General features: G+C 39.7%; 1 pseudogene; it reads right to left on the bottom strand.

The window, feature by feature from the left end:
* Positions 1-6,428: 6,428 nt before the first annotated feature.
* On the bottom strand, positions 6,429-6,855 carry LOC106734276 (39S ribosomal protein L42, mitochondrial pseudogene; annotated as a pseudogene).
* Positions 6,856-11,904: the final 5,049 nt, after the last annotated feature.

Below are 11,904 nucleotides of genomic sequence, written 5' to 3'. Positions count from 1 at the left end.
GTGGCTTACATATCCCTCACGTAATAGGTTCATGATAAATACTTGTTAAAAGGTAAATAGTCTACACTCTGATACAGGTGTAGGCTTTGCCTGAGTTGACATGAAGGTCATATGTCCAGGGCTGCCAAAGCCTTGGCATGATTACAAGAATGGTGTTAACTGCTTACATAATAAGATCATAACCACGGAGGTTCCAGGGATTAAACGCCCTGAGAAGCAAAGGTAGTGGCCAGTTTCTTAAAAGAAAGGGGCCCAGCCAGTGGTACGGTGGTGAGGGCAGCTGGGTCCCATGGTCAGCTGCATGCTTGGAGTCTCAGATCCAGCAGCTTGAGAGGCACACTGGGTGCTTGAGCATGCATGCCAGAATCTTGAGAGGAGAATGGAGGAGAAGGAATTGCAGCATGGCCATCCGCCCAGGGTGTGTTTTATCTCTTTCTCTCTCTCTCTCTTTCTCCCTCTCCTCCTCACCTCCCACCACTGGCAAACACATACACCCTATGGCAAATTTTTAAGAGGGACCAGTAGGTGGTATGGTAGTTAAGGTGCTGAATTCTCACATGGCCAACTATGGTTCAAGCCCTGAACCCAGTGGCTTAAAAATCATGGCAGCATGTGTATATGTGTGGCCCAAATCCTAAGTAAGGTGAATGGAAGAGAAGGGATTATGGTGTGTTCATCCCCCCGGCTTGGGGAGGGGGTGATTCCTCACTTTACCTCTCTCTGTCTCTCCCTTTCTCTCTGGCAAGTTCACATGCCTTATGGAAAAAAAATTAACTAAAAAAATAATAATAAAATAGAAGAAGAAAAAAGAAATAGGATGTAGGCAAATGGTGTGTTTTTAAGAAAGTTGTGAAAGTTTGGAGGGAATGGCAGTAGGAGATAAAATGGACCTGCGATGGATAATGTCGCTAGCCAAGGCTAGAGATCATGAATGAGAAGTGGCAATGAGTCAGGGCGCAATAGTTTCCTCTGCTGAAAAATCTTTGATGATAACTCCAAAGCATGAAGGAGACTGTAAATTCCATTTTGATCCAGCTCTGAGCCTACCGAGTAGACTATAAGCAAAGTTATCCCTCCTGAATAGGAAAAAATATATATGAGACAAAAGGTTGTCATTGAAATTAAGCAGTGATAGATATGCCAAAGGAATATTGTTGGGATTTGAACTCTTTATGAATCTTGTGTTAGATGAATGTGTGGTGATCACAACTAATGGGCACTAAACAATATAAGGGTGATGATTATACAAGAAAATAGTACCATGTTAGAAGCCAAGGAAAGAGAGTAAATAATGGCTATGCTCAGCAGAAAAATCAGTTATACTCATATGTATCTTTTTCGAAGGGCCTATTTCACTATGATATAAAAATCAGGTCATGGGAACCAGCAGTTAGCGTAATGGCTATGTCGCTGGACTCCTACGTAGTCGACCATGGTTCGTGTCCCGGACCCGGTGGCTTAAAAAACTCACGCCGGACGCGTGTGCACGCGTGCCCAAGATCCCGAGAGGAGAATGGAGGAGAAGGGATTGCGGCGTGACCATCCCCCCTGGGGGGTGATTTCTCGCTTTCTGTCTCTATGTCTCTCTCTGTCTGTCTGGCGAGCTCACGCGCCCTACAGTGAAAATCTCTCAAAAAAAAAAAAAATCAGGTCATGTTTCAAAGATCTACAAATAGAACTACCATTTGATCCAGCAATTCCACTTCTGAGTATCTACCCAAAGGACAAGAGAATGCTCAGTCAGAAAAGCGCTTGCTTATTGCATTATCCATGATCACCAAGAAATGGAACCAATCCAAGTGTCCACAGACTGATGAATGGATTGGAAAAAGTGTGGCATATATACTCTATGAAATACTACTCAGTCATAAAAAACAACAAGACCCTGGCATTTGATAGAAAGTGGTCAAATATGGAGGATCTATTGCTGAGTGAAGCAAGCCAGGATATGAAAGAAAGATATTGTGTGTATCCACTTAATATATACCAACTATCTGCACTTTATGGTAGAACTTCCAATATTAGAAGGCATAAAAGCAGTGAAAATAGTTATGGATGCCAAAGACAATGTGGAACAGAGTGAGGGGGGGAGAATGGAAGAGTATAGAGAAGGATAGCAAGAGAACAAATAGAAAAGCATAACATTAGTGTGACATAGAAATGGTTTATAGTATTCTCAACTGGACTGGTCTGAGAAGTATTTTATGTTGGGTAAATTCTTTACACAAGCTAAATTATATATGGTGATTGAATGCTTAAAAAAATAATGAGAATAAATATTAATAGTTATAATCTGAAAAAAATGATGAAAAGCTATTGGATGATGATTATGTGGATAGTAATGTCTTTGTCTTGACTGATATGCAGGGTAATAATGCTGGAAAAAGAAATGTAATACACTATAAAGACATATGTGATTCAACGTAATATAAAAAAGATCATGATAATAATAAATAATTTTTTAAAAAAATTAGGCCATGTGGGCCAGTCCCATAGCCTGGTGGTTAAGGGACCCAGATCCCATGTGACAGACCATATGGTTTAAGTCCTGGCTCTGTGACTTGAAAAAAAAAAAATACCACACACCTGTACATGTATGCCCCAAATCCCTACAGGCTGGAAAAATGCAGAAGAGAGGGTTGTGGTATGACCACACCCCACTAAGGGGTACTTTCCTCCTCTTTCTCCCTTTGTCTCTCTGCCTGACAAGCTCATGTGCCCTCTGGCAAATTAAGCAAAATCGGGTCATTCATATACATTCCCTTCCTGCTAAACTTTTTTGTTAAATGTTTTAAAAGTCCTGTGATGACTCCTAAAACCAGGAGCAAAATCCTAAATTCTTTACCTCCATACAGAATTCTTTATCTTTTGCTTTTATTCCACTGCAAAGCCACTTCATGCCAAGAATCCCTTTCCTACATGTACCATTCTTAAAGCCACAGAGACCATTCACTGCTTCCATTAACAAGCCCTGCCTTTCCGCTCAGTGCCTCTCTTCTAGCTATTCCCTGCCCGATGGTGCCTTTGTTTCCCTCTCCTTCCAGCACATTCTTATCACCCTTTGAGACATATTGATAGTTTGAACATCTCTCACACCGTTGAAAACTTCATGACTCATTTGTCCAAAGACAGTTTGTCTTTCCACCGTGCTTTGTCATCACAGTATTTCTTCATTATTTGTTTGCATGTCTGCCTTTGTGCTGAGGCAGGGAGCTCCCTGAGAGCACTTTTAATATTCTGGTGCTTATGTGGAATTGGCAACAATGCAAATAGCTCATGGTGCTGCATTTAAAGCAATTATGGCAGTATTTTGTCTTGCATTCGATCTTGCTACTCTAATGTTTTCCTTCTGCATTTATCTCTCCATAGCTATTAGGTTGTCGGAAAAGTAGTGGTGCATTTGGCGTAGAAAGTCATTTAAATATACGTTATAACTTTCCTGACAACCTAATAAATCTTCTCTTTTGCTACTCTAGAATCCAACATACAAGAAAACATCTCTATGCAAGGTGAAAATGCTTATCTGTAAGAAGGAACCAATGTTATATACACAAAACCACAAAAAACCCTTTAAATAATTTTTAAATTTTATATGTATTTCATGGAAATGTAACTAGCATGTTTTTATTAGCTAATTTACACTTAACTTGCCAAAATTAATGCATTTCCTCAGAAAACAAAACCATCTATTTCTTTCTCTTTTAATAGGTATTTTTTGCCAACTGAAACTTGACATATAGTGATGTTAGTTAAACCCAATATCTAGTTCCTTCAAACTAAGGTTTTCAAATGAACAAAAGAGCATTTAGGATCTCAGGGTAGAGAACTCATAGGGAAACAGAAAAAGGAACCCAGCCTTTTCTTTATTTCCTTGTTCCCTTTTTCTTTTTTCTTTCTTCCCTTACTTCCTTTTTAAATCTTCTTTCTTCCTTTCTTTCTCTCTCTTTTGCTCTCTTTCTTCCCATATTACTTTGTGATGGCTATGAAACAGGCTCATAACATAGTTTAAAATAGTGTAAGAGCTATATGAGTTTACATGGAATACACACAGAAGTTATTAGCACCAAAATTAACAGTTTTTATTAACAAACATCCTCTGAACTTTTGACACTTTATTTTTTAACAAATTTTGAAGAACTGGACTAATTTTTCCCAAGTTTTTCTAACTTAGAAAAATTATCAAGGTTTACATTTCCATTTTACAGATCAATCTGACCCCTAAAACAAAATAACAACTGTGGCTACTGATACTAATTTGCAAAAGGAGATGCTTATTCAACAACTATTTTCTGAATGAGATCTTTTGCTGGACAGTATCATTTCCCAGAAAGATAACAAAAAGCTTCACATATCTCAACAAAATTAACAGAAGTGAAGGGAGGTTGGTACACTCTGGTAATAGACTCATCTATGGACATAGGGGCTGACATTCTGACCTGGCTCAGTCACAGATGCTGGGTAAAGGCAATAGTATCTGGAAAATTGCAACAAACCGTAGGGGGTCGCCTAAGAAGCCTCAGATATTCTTTCTAAGAAAGTAGGAACACTCTTAATCATGAAATGCCTAATTACTATTGTCTGCCCCAGGAACTTATAGAGAAGCTGAGAGCCAGTAAATCAGGTCAGTCGTCCCAGCAGAGTCAGACAATGCGGTGATAGTTTAAATCTCTAGTGCCAAGAAAGGCGAAGTATCACATATACAGGGGCCAATAGAAAAGTGAGCCTCAGGTACCACAGTGGGCAACCCATTATTAAGACTGAGGAAAAAAGTTAGAAACCAGTGTAGAAGCAACGATCGTGTCATCTCACAGACTCCTTTAGATTACTCTTGCCTCACCTCAGTATTGGCCCTAAAGGCTTTGGGTTCAAGTGCCATGAGCAGTGGGGAGCAAAGTATGGCAAAATTCAGCAAAAGGTGCTGAGAATCGGTGACTCTTATGCTGCTAGACTGAGGGACAGAGGAGGTGGATGGTATCCAGGAGGAAACATGCATTACTGTTTTGTCAAAGGAAGATTTCATTGATCTTGAGTTGGCAAAAAACAAAAACTGCCCCCTATTGTCAGTTTCAACACATTGCTATTGCTAATGAAAAAAAAAAAAAAGAGTAAGCTACAGCAGAGACTAAAAGATTGGAAGGCATAAAAGCTTGGACAGCTACCATCAACACCAGAGACAATTTGGGAGCAGGGTGGGAAAAGGGGAGTGATCAATGGGAAAAAATATAATGTCTTTAAAATGTTCATAGAAAATGCATGTTTTGAAAAAACTATGCATGAGTTTTAAAAAAATGTTTGGACCAAAATGAACATGTACTTTAATTCTAAAACAAACTAACTAACAAAAAAGAAAAAAAAGCGTAAGAAAATGATGGTATGTATTCTGAGAGATATACACTATAGATCCATTCCCAATCATTAACTTCTGTAGGATTCATGCGAATTTCAACATATTTGACAGGATTAAACCCTTCGGAGTTTATCGAAGTTTCTAAGTGAACTTTGGACTGAGAATTGAGTCCCATGTGTAAATGTACTAATGAACTTTGCTCTCTCTTAATTTCCCTCCCCTTCTCTCTGTGGCTACTGAGACTTAGAATTACAAATCTGTAAGCATATATTTGTAGCTTATAATACAGAACAAGAGCTTCAAGAACTTGTCACTATTCTTTTTAGTACTGCAAGGTAAATTAAGTTAATTAGTGACACCAAGAATAAAGGCATAAGGAAAAACAAATGTTATTTGTGGTCAGGCTTATGGCCATTAGCCATTTAGACCAGAAGTAGGAAGTGGATTCATTCTGTGATAACAACTCCCATAATCTAGGAGTATAATCCCAACACAATCCCCAGTTTACCTTTACAGACATTATCAATTTCATTGCTGTCTAATGACTGAAGTTTTAGTTCTCAGTCCAGAAGAATGTCTCTTTTTCTTCAAAATCATGCCTTCTTTTCTGTAAGTTACAAACGGATCACAAAATCATTTCAGGGGGCAGCTGGTGGCATGGTGGTAAAGGCAGCTGGATCACACACAGCTGATCCTGCAGTTTTAGCCTGGACCACGTGGCTTGAAAAAATGCTCTCGGCACATGAGCGTGCATGTTCAAAATTTTAATGGGAGGCAGAGATGGAAGATATGATATTGTGGTATTACCACCCCATGGGGGAGTTTTTCTTTTTCTTTTTTTTTTCTCTCATGCTCTCTTTTTTTCTCTCTCTCTGTCTTCCTCTCTGTGTTTCTCTCTAGTTAGTGCACATGCCCCTCTGGCACATTTTTTTCTTAAGACATCATTTTAGTGGGTTGGAATTAGAATTTTTTTATGTGAAAAGAAACTTTATTTTATTACATAACATATTAGTGAATACACCACGGGGAGTTTTCTTAAATACAAATGAGGCACATTTCTGAGTCCTCTAGGACCTCAATGTCATCTGTCTTTTGAAGGAACCAGCTTCTTATAACATCTGTGATACTGTCTGTGAGGATACCAATGGTGCTTGGTAATAAAGAACATTCAGCTAAGTCATTCTATCATGGATCCTTGCTCAAGGTGTTCGCTCTTCTATTCTAATCTGGATTTCAGCACTTGATCATGTGTTTCTTCCGTATTATGCACAGGATCTGGTCTAGGGATAGGTTTTGTGTGTTCATATGGAATGTCCACAGGTGGGTGGTAGCATTCTATCGTCCTACCATCAGATGTCAGAGCAAGCTCCACTTTGAAAATAGAGTCATCTGGAAGATGAATTCGTAGATTTATGGCAAACACAATATAAAGCTCCATTTTGGGTTGGAAGGAAATATTTCAAGATAGTCATCTTTGATATTACCCATTTTATTGTGGCTACTGCCATGGCACATCAAGATGCTTCTTAGGTACTACAAAGAAAAGTTGTTCCAAAGAGAAATTGCTTATAAAATCTGCTTTTGAGCAAACTTTTCAACCCTTGATGGACTGTCACTGTGAGTCTGCCATCTTGTCTCAATCCAGAATCAGAATTTTTAATTGACCAGAAGAGAATAAAATAGATCTAAAGAATAGAGAAAATGTGCAAGAAAAAGAAAGAAACTTAGATGTGTGTATGTGTGTGTGAGAGAGAGAGAGACAGACAGACAGACAGAGATAGAGTGTATATATGCTGGGTCCCAATATTTTTTTAAGTTTATTTATTTGTTTATTCAGTCAAAGAGACAGACACAGGCACCCTCAGCAGGATCTTCACACTGCAGTCCCTTCCCAATCTTGGCCAAGCTGAACACGCACGTGTGCACACACACCTGATGTACTCAGGTAGACCCTGGGCTGTGAACTCAGGACCTTTCCCATGAGGATCTTTCATTCCACCATGCTAACTCCAGTTCCTCAATATTAAATACTTTTATTTCTGTGGATTACAATTGAAAAATAGAAAAGTCATAGACTGACATAGGCATGTGAATGTAATGACTGGCTAACTTACCTCAAAATATTGTAACTAATCCTACGGGAGACAGCCTCCTTCATAACATTAATGGGCATCTATGAAAATATAATCCTAATAAAAATGACTACCATTGACAATAAGGATAACTAAAAGTTAAAACAGAAAAAAAACAAGTTACCTAAATTTTCATGTAAATTTTGGAAGACAAACTTTTCAAACTTAAGCTAAACTTCCACACTTAATTTTCTCATGCTAAAAAACAAGCAATCAAAAAAATCAGGGATGATTTAAAAGAACAACTAATTTTCAAAATACTTGATTCTATCCAATGCTATTCTGTTTTGTCCTATTCTTCTGTTCTGCCACTCCCAAATCAGAGTGTGGTCACTCACTTTCACTCAATTGTAACATCGTGTTTTGCATGCAAAATATTTATGACATCTTTCTCATTTTAGGAAGTTTCTTTTTTTCCACTATAGAATGAATTCTCATTCAGCAAAGAAAATATAAAAAGAAGAAAAATTACTTTTAGACCCACCATTTGAATCAAATAGTAAATTTTTTCTAAACAGTGTAAATTATCAGTACTTCCAGAAATATTTATTTTAACCAATAAGGATAAGTTTAGAGATCACACTGTAGAGTCATCTGTTTGACTTATTTTATATCTTTGAGTTAAACAAATGTATTTCTTGTTAAAGAGCAATCAGTGTAGCATTGCGGTGTCAGCCTTTGTGTTGTGAGAAACATCCACTGATATTCTAAAGTGGGGGTGAATCCTGGAATTCCTTTTAGAGTATTAGCTGTGTATTTCTCTTCTGATCTTACGCCCACTTGTGCTGATCTTCCATTTTCTCAGGCACAGAGAGGAAAGAGATCAGAAAAGAATTCTTACAAGGAGGCAGTTTGAACCTCCACTCCCATTTTGCTTGCGCTCCGGTTTAAAGATAGAAATGAAATCCAAGCAGGGTGTGGTTGCACTGTGGGATGTGAGCTTGGCCAGAGCCTGAGCATTGTTATCTCATCTGTTTTACCCACTCCCTGAGCTCTCGAAGTTCTATTTCTGATTCATTCTTTCTCAACCCACTGAACCTTGAACAGAAAAATCTGGCATTTTAGTGCAGTATCAGAGTGATGATCTAAATCCAGTCCTTACTATGCCCTGTAAGATCCTTCATCACCAGGCCTCTGTCTATCCCTGGGACTCCCTCTCCTTGCATTGTTCTTGTAGGCCTCCAACACATCCAGTATATCCAACTGCCCAGGGGTTTGTGCTGCCTGAAAAGCTTATCCCTTAGGTGTCTACATAGCCTAATCCATATCATTGCTCTACCTCTAGACCTAAAACTTCCTACCCTATTGTATCCCATGTATCCTGTTCTATTTTCCTTCATTATATTTATCATTATTTCCAAGGTACTTTCTATTTGTCTTATCGTCTGATTCCATCCACTAGAATACAAGCTCCATGAGGGCAGCAATTTTGTTTTGTTCATTGTTATCTCCAATATCTAATGCAATGTTTAATAGACAAATATTTGCTCATTAAGTGAATGGACCTAATCAGGAAGAAAAGTCAGGTGATGACCGGATATGGAGGAAAGCATTGGGAAGCAGGGTAGAAATCCAGTCCTGGGGATCCGTTAACCAGAAGCCCAAGAATTAGCCTTTCTGTCCCTTCTTTAAGTGATTTAGTGTTCTGCCGCCCACAGCCACAAGAATGAAATTAGAAGATGCCCTACCCTCAGCCTTTGGACTATTTCCAACACTGTTCACTACTGCTTAATTAGAACCTCTTCTCTCTCTGGGTGCCCCATTTCATCATTTCATTTAGGTTCATTTTTTGTTTGTTTTGAGAGAGATTTTTGCTATAGGGCATGTATGCACACCAGAGAGACAAAGAGACAGAAAGCAAGACATCACACACACACACACACACACACACACCGGGAGAATGGCCATGTTGTAATCCCCTTTCCTCCATTCTCCTGTCAGGATTTTGGCCACACACACATGCACCTAGTGTGAATTTTAAGCCACCAGGTCTGGGACTTGAACCATGGTCAACCACATAAGAGTCCAACACCTTAACCACTACAGTACCTGCTGGCCCCTCATTTAACTTTAAATCCAAATTCCCTCTCTTCACCTTAGTGGCTAGACTTGGACCAGATCTGAATGTGGCAATTCTTAATTCTGCCTTAAGATCCTGTGAGTAAACACCTTGACCCTACTTCAGCTAGTACAGGCCTCCAGGACCCTGCTGGTCCCATCCCTACCCCAAACACAAGTCCCTCTGTTTCACACTTCCAACCTCCTTACAGAGAATGAGCTAGCTGACACCATGCCTGGAGATTTATGTGCTCTAGCTGTCATTTAGGTGAGCCAATAAATTGTCTTTTTAAATGAAAACATTTCGAATAATTATCTGCATTGCCTCCCCTTGGACCATATTATATACCATTGTGAGCCAATCACTAGAGTTAAGGTCCTGTAAAATATCAATTGTCTAAAGATTTAAAAAACAAACAAACAAACAAACAAACAAAAAAAAAACTTTCAGGACCAGCAGTTAGCGTAATGGCTATGTCGCTGGATTCCTATATAGTCGACCGCAGTTCGCGTCCTGGACCCAGGTGGCTTAAAACTCACGCCGGGCACGTGTGCGTGCGTGCCCAAGATCCCGAGAGGAGAATGGAGGAGAAGGGATTGCGGCATGGCCATCCCCCCTGGGGGGTGATTTCTCGCTTTCTGTCTCTCTCTGTCTGTCTGGCGAACGCACGTGCCCTATAGCAAAAACCTCTCCCCAAAAAAGCAAAACAAATAAAGATTCTTAGATAACAGATTGAGCTCAGCTTCACTGTAACCAATTGTGTTGAGCATAGGGAGAGGGAGGAAACAAATTAAGGTCATTTCCTAGAAGGAGTATGAGTGTTGGGCTCCATAAACCATAAACATTCACTACAAAAAGGCAGCAAGCCCAGGCATGAGGGTACAGCCCTAAGACAGGTAGTCTTGCAGCAGGAACCCAGGCATGACATTTAGACATGGTTCCAGTCCCTGAGAGCACAAATGGGAGTAAGACAATACTAGAGAACTTGGAGAGCAGATTGGAGTAACCACAGAAGTATGACTCAGTCATGAGCCAACGTGATAAGGAATTGTGACAAACACTAAAGAAGGGGGCAAGCTTAGATAATGTTAAAGTGGCACTGGCCTTGGGGCCAGCAGGTGGTGTGGCGATTAAGGCACTGAATTCCCTCATGGCCAGTGATGATTTGAGTCTTGGTCCCAGTGACTTGAAAATCCCACTGGGCATATGTGCATGTGTGCCCAAAATTCCAAGAGGAGAATGAAGGACAAAGGATTGCAGTATGCCCATTCCCCCAGGGGGTGATTTCCCACTTTCCCTCTTTCTCTCTCTGTCTCTCGCTGGTGAGTGCACGTGCCCTATAGCAAACAAGGAAGGAAAGAAGGAAAATTTTTAAAAAATTTTAAAAGCACCGTTATCTAAGCTAGATAGCGCTCTTTCTCTGTTTCTCCTCTAATCTAATTAATCATCAAATCTTCCCTCTTGGGACCAGCAGTTAGTGTAATGGCTATTTCGCTGAACTCCCACGTAGCCGACTGCGGTTTGAGTCCCGGACCTGGTGGCTTAAACTCACGCCAGGTGCTTGTGCGTGTGTGCCCAAGATCCCGAGAGGAGAATGAAGGAAGAAGGGATTGCGGCATGGCCATCCCCCCTGGGAGTGATTTCTCACTTTCTACCTCGCTGTGTCTCTCTTGTCTTTCTGGCGAGCACACGCGCCCTATAGCGAAAATCTCTCAAAAAAAAAAAAAAAAAAAACCTTCCCTCTTACAACTCTTGCATATTGCCGACTTCATCCCCTTCGCTGAGACCATTGCTCTGATTCAGGCCCTCATACTTTATGTAGAGTACGTTAATTGCCACACCCTAGCTGGATTCCTACCTTAAGATGCATGCTTCTAGATCCATAGTTCCTCTAGCATTGTGCACCTGCTTCCTACTTAACAATTACAACATCTCATCACAATTACGGGTTTATGTGTCTGTCCCACTGACTAGATGCTGAGTTTCTCAGGTGACAGATCACCTTTGAATCCTTAGTACCTAACACAGGGTCTATTGAGTGAACCAGTTGTCCAATATTTATATACCTAAAGGGATGAATCGATGAATATTTCCAACTCTCTGCTAGTCACAGGACCATACACAAAACAGTTTTATCAACGCCTTACTTTGTGTGTCTTGGTACTTTTACAGGTTTTTTCTTTTTTCTGAATTAGAAATAAATTTGTAATTTAATAAATTAGAATAAAATATGGAAATAAACTAGAGAAGATTCTACTTATTGGAATCTTTTGCTGAGACTACATGAAATGATTTCATCAGTAATTTGTAGATGCAATGGTCTATGTTTCTGTAATATGCATGTCATATCTGTAAAGATCAAAAAA

This window comes from Tupaia chinensis, unplaced genomic scaffold (assembly GCF_000334495.1).
Source record: "Tupaia chinensis unplaced genomic scaffold, TupChi_1.0 Scaffold000085_1, whole genome shotgun sequence".
Lineage (NCBI taxonomy): Eukaryota > Metazoa > Chordata > Mammalia > Scandentia > Tupaiidae > Tupaia > Tupaia belangeri.
This window is presented reverse-complemented; position numbering and strand designations above follow the sequence as displayed.